Here is a 6,158-nt window from a genome sequence, read left to right as displayed (position 1 = left end):
TTATATCAGCAGAAGTGAGCATAAACTGGGGAGAATCCAATCAGCTGTAGTGCAGAAAGCTGTGTGATATGGTGCTAAATCAGAAGCAGTCTCTTTTTCACATTGTGAAGAACCTCCTTCATTAGTAGTAAAAGATCCTTGCCACTCTCTCAGTGGATCAGTTTTTACCAGTGACAGGTAATTTTGTCAATTTCATCAAAGGTCTCTGAAGCAGTTTTTAATTATTCATAATTTATGCAGAGACGATATGAGAGGTCTTGAGACCTGGAATACAATTTTATATTTTGTATTGCATGATGTAAGTGTGAACAAACAAGAAATGAGCTCATTGCTATAGGCATTCTGCGATTGAAGAATGCTGTGTTTAGAACAGTGAACTGTGTTTAAAGTAAATGGCCTTCCATATTAACAAATCTAATCTCCAAAACTATACTGACAGTTTCTTGTTCAATCTATGCATGGTTTTTGTCAGTTGTATTCAATGTTGTCAATGGAAAAGGAATTTGGTTTCTTGTCCCCATTTGGAAGTACAAAAGCGATGCTTGCTTCAAAACTATAAGCAGAGTATCACAGGAGAAATGTATTGGAAATCCTAGATCAAAACAAATCAGTTCACTTTGACACCAGTCCTGCTTATTTAAACATACCATACTGTTTCACACTCTTGTCCACCTCCACTATAATGATGGCATACATGGTAGGCAGGTTTTTCAAGGATTGCCATGTTGAAGAATACCCAGAAATAATCTTTGTTACAGTCTTGTGCTGAGGATTCCAAAATTGAATCTACCGTAACTGGCAAGGAATGAGGGAGGTAATGCTTTTGTGGTTAAGGTACTGGCCAGGGAATTAGGAAACTTGATTTCTACTACCATTCTTCCAGGGATATCTTGTGCGACCTAGTGTGAGTCATTTAACTTTTCTGTGCCAAAGCTTCTTAATTTGTATGGGGATAATACTCAATTATCTCCTTGGATAAAATAATTGTATATCCACATAAATGAACTCCTATCCATATCAATGAAATCTGTTTTGTTTCCAGAGTCAGTCTCATCTTGGTTTGTCTCTTTTATTTGTCGTGGCAGCTCTTTTCAGTGTAAGTTTGCCATTCTGCTCTTAACAATACTGACTTTTTCATATCAGCTAAAGAGGGAGGGTTAGATTTTTCAAATGGCAGCCTCCATTTGTGCATGCACAATTTTCAAAGAGGAAATCCAAGGTTAAATTTGACATTCTGGGTCTCATTTTCAATGGGACAGGACTGACATTTGTGGTTTCATGACTTTGAAGACTCTCACACCTACATGTGCACTTTCTGTGCACAGTCCCCTGCATACACACCCAATGAGATTTGTGTGCATCCAGGTGTAAACCTCTATTACTTGTGTAGGCAAGTGATGGAATTTGTCATCTGAAAGTGCAAGGGAGTGTACAAAAACATGCATACTGGAATATGTATATGCAAACCCAGGGTAGAAAACAGGGTGAAACACAGCCCTCCTCCCTTTAAAAATTAGAGCTAGGGAATGTCAGATTTAACCTTGGATTTCCTATGTTGTTGTTTTTTTATGTTCCAGATTCTTAATATTAAAAAAGAGGGTTTAAAATATATAAATGATGTACAAGTACAAGACGAGAGGAATGGGCTGGCAAGAATGTATCACATTTGTACAGGGAGGCAGAAAGTTAAGTAGGTAGTTAAGTCTGTAATCTGTGTTCAATTCCCAGCTCTGTCAGAGACTTTGGACCAGTCCAGCCTCTGTTCTGCCTACCTCCATTCTCCTATAACCCTTCTCCTGGCCAGGGCAAACCCACTAACCACAGCCACTTCCCTCTATCTCTCCTATGCTATCTTGTCTGTTGAGTGGTCTTTCTGTCATTGTGTGATGGGGTCTGCAGGTGTGTGGCATGTATCTGAGCTAATGAGTGTCATTGAGGTAAATCTACTAATTTCTGTCTATTGAGTTAGACATGCCTGAGGCACGACTAAGGGTATTTCTTCGGTGCAGTTAGCTCAAGTTATCTACATTTGAGTTATCATCTCTTGAGTTAGCCTTGCCCCAGTGAGAGCAGTCACATTGCAAACTAACACTTGAGCTGCACAGATTGTTGGGATTAGCAACACACAGCAGCTGCAGTCCCACTATATTATTAGCTCAAGAATCAGCAGCGCACATCAACCTGTGCCCCCAACAGGCTAGCTAGTGCAAGTTTAAAGCATCAATTAATATGAGCTAGAGACTTTTGTGTCTGGATAGGAGTCAGGTTGGGGCAACACTGCAGTGAAGAAAGCTCTTAAGCAGCAGCACCTACTGAGGACATGGTACCTTCGTTAGGATGTTTGAAAGTGCCAGGTCAGCAGCTAAGCCCTTAAATATGCTCTTGTTCTGGCCCTTTCCTCCCTGCTGTGCACTCAGGACCTCCTGTGGCAACTCTCACCCTTTTTCGAAGACACCACAAGTGGCCAGAAAAAAAACTTCTAGTTACCCAAAATATCAATTTCACATGTGAAGACTCTTGAAATTTCTGGCCAAAGTACATGTAGAATTAAGTAAGGAATTAAACCACTTTTGTAGATGCAGTTTACAAGCTTGACAACTGATAAAACAGTACTTAAATTGGCATGAATAAAAAGACTAGATACAAATCAATAGTGATACAAATCATAACTGGGAAAAGTCTAATAGAACCTACTAGAAGAGATGATAAATGAACTGTACGTTCTCTGAGAATAGCTGGAGAATTAGTATGCCAGTGAATGGATGTAAAATTGTTATAAAAGAAATTGTCTGTAGGGAGCTCAATCATCAAGAAATTACTGGTTGTGTTTGGAAGGATAAAGAAAACAATGAACATTTCAAAAATAAATGCTAGACGACCTTTTTTTGTTTCTTCCAAATTTGAAAGCAGATGTTTTGAAAAATGTCTTCTGTAGCTAGAAGGTCAAGCTCTCTGTTTATGTTTTCTTTTATCTAGTTATAAGAAAAGGATTTCATATATAGAAACAACAAACAAACGAAGTTTTAGAACAGGTGACAAAATGCTGTACAGTAACTTTTGAACTTGTTTCAGAACAAGACATTTTAACTTTGCAAGCCATAATATTGATATAGCGGGAAAGATGAAATGTTGGAACCAAAAACAATTTATACAAGTAAAAATTGACTTATTAATATCCTGGCAAAACATAAAGACTATGGATGACTGATACAAACATGACTGCAAGAGAAATATTAATTGGAATGCAAAACAATGATGAAATTAAAGTTATCAATAACAATACAGAATGTGTCTTTCATTTTCATTATTGCTTTTTTCTACTTTTTCTCTTCACACACATAATATAGCATATTAATCCCAAGGAAATTTACAGTCTTGAGGTTTAAGATGAGATTTTTAACTGGTTCCTAAAGTGTACAGAAAAAAATTAACCCAGCATCATAACAACAATACATTGCAATTTTTATGGTGTCACTTTTAACTTTAAAAGTATTATGGACTCAAGCAGGCAGAACTCCCTCATCAGCTTTTGGCAGGAACTGATAAAGTAAGTGTCAAAAACGGCTTCCTGGAGCTTCAACAGAAGGAATTGCACATGGCAGAGAACAGGCCTGAAATCATTTCTAGTCCTATCTTAACAGATGGTATTGGATCACAGTACCAGGAAGAACGTGCATCAAATGTTAAGACTGTGAAAACTAGTATTGTAATTAATGGCAATGTTTTACTGAATATATGTAACCATTTGAAAATGTTCTCGATGGACATGATGATCTACACTACTGACCCAGAAGACAGCTGTCTTCCCTGCCATCCGAGAAAGGAGATAGAAAGAAGTGAGAACACCATGAGCAGGACCAGCCATAAGGATTCCTGTTCTCACTCTTGCTCCACCAAAGCAGATTCCACTCACTCTCCTCTGGGCTGGAGGGAGGTGGCAAGAGCTGGCAGGGATTTCATGGACAGGAAGAGTCATGAAGGTGCCATGCCCAGAAGTTTCAGCTCCACCTTAGAACACGTTGACTAGACTAGGCAACTTCTGATTAATAGATTTTTCTTATGGTGTCCCCCACACAGTGTAATTCTGATTGTGCTTACTTTATCTGGCAAGGGAGAGAATGGGTAAGATGAGGCACCCAAATACATTGGAAGAGAGAAGGAAATGGTTCATACTTGGGCTTTCAATTAAACGCAATTAATGCATATGATTAATGCAAAACAAATCAGATTTTAAAAAGTCAAGATTAATCTATTTTAATTGCACTGTTAAACAATAATAGAATACCAATTTTAATTTATTATAAATATTTTTGGATATTTTTCTACATTTTCAAATATATTGATTGCAATTACAACACAGAATACAAAGTGTACAGTGCTTACTTTATATTATTATTTTTATTACAAATATTTGTAATAAAAAATACAAGTCCACTCAGTTCTACTTCTTGTTCAGCCAATTGCTAAGACAAACAGTTAGTATTATCTCCCATAAATATAAACAGTCACTTCTTATTTACAATGTCACTTGAAAGTGAGAATAGGAGTTAGCATGGCACTGTTGTAACCAGTGTTGCAAGATGTTTATGTGCCAGATATGCTAAGAATTTGTGTGCCTCTCCATGCTTCGACTTGTAGGCTCTAAAGTTTTACATTGTTTTGTTTTTGAGTGCAGTTATGTAAAAAAAAAATTCGACATTTGTAAGTTGCACTTGCATGATAAAGAGATTGCACTACATTAATTGTATGTGGTAAACTGAAAAATATTATTTCTTTTGTTTATCTTTTTTACAATGCAAATATTTGTAATTAAAAATAATATAAAGTAAGCACTGTACACTTTGTATTCTGTGTTGTAATTGAAATCAATATATTTTAAAATGTAGAAAAACATCCAAAAACAGTTACAAAAAATTTCAATTGGTATTCTATTATTGTTTAACAGTGTGATTAAAACTGTGATTAATTGTGACTATTCTTTTTAATCTCACAATTAATTATGATTGTTTTTTTTAAAATCCTTTGACAGTCCATTTAAAATATCATGGCACTAGCAACACACATGCCTTCCTACTGTGTATACCTATCCCTTTCTCATACACATTGTTTCTCTTGCTATCCTCGGTCCTGACTTCTGACTCTGCACATATATACTTACATGCATAACTTTACTTACATGAGTAGACCATTAAATACTTACCTACCCATAGAGAGATTATCAGCATTTTCTTTTGATTCTATTCACTGTGAAGTATTTGTGGCTGAGGTCATTTATGTTTCAGGACTCAGCTAGGACTTTTTGGGGTGCCGTATTTAATAATAAATGCAGAAAGCTATGCACTGCAGATACAAACTTCTGTTGCACTTAACTATAGATAGCACAGCATTCAAACATGACATTACAGACCAGATTTTGAAACCCTTATGCAAAATAGTACTTTACTCATCAAATAGTCCCACTGAATACTATGGAACAGCTTTCAGAGTAAGATGCTACTCACCTTGAGTAAGGCTGGAAGAATCTAGCCTAGCATGAATATGAAACTTGTCCTCCTTGGAGCTATGATAAAGTTAATTCAGCAGAAAATAGTCTAATCTGATTAGACTCTGGCTGCTATGACGAAAGTGTGCAAGCATAGAACTAAGTGTTGGGTCTGAAGAAAGGAAAAGGGACATTAGTGTCCTCATGCTGCCCTGTGCAATATCAGAATGGTAGATCACAATCCTGTCCTTAAAATATAAAAATGAATATCCAGTGTTTGAAATTAAACATGTTGAATAATAGATTGATATACAGCTGATTTTATAAACTCTGTATGGACATCAACAACTCCGATTGTTAATATTAAAATTTAAAACAATAATAAAATAAAATATTTATTTCTGCCTGTTTCACAAGTTAATGAAAATATCATCTGATGTATTCTTATTGCAAATCAAGGTTCACTAATACTCCCCTAACATAAAAAAATCAGTATGCTCCATGTAATTAAGGCTTTTGAAAACATATTTTTTCCAGTTGGTAAAATGTCTGCTTTCATATTTTCTGCCATTCCCAAAACAAAAGCAAAAATGAACAGTAGAGGAAAAACTCAGTAAAATAAAAGCAAAAAATTGTTTTTGTAAACATATTTATGCAAAATTTACCTACTCTATCT

This window comes from Mauremys reevesii, linkage group 5 (genome assembly GCF_016161935.1).
Source record: "Mauremys reevesii isolate NIE-2019 linkage group 5, ASM1616193v1, whole genome shotgun sequence".
Taxonomy (NCBI): Eukaryota; Metazoa; Chordata; order Testudines; family Geoemydidae; genus Mauremys; species Mauremys reevesii.
This window is presented reverse-complemented; position numbering follows the sequence as displayed.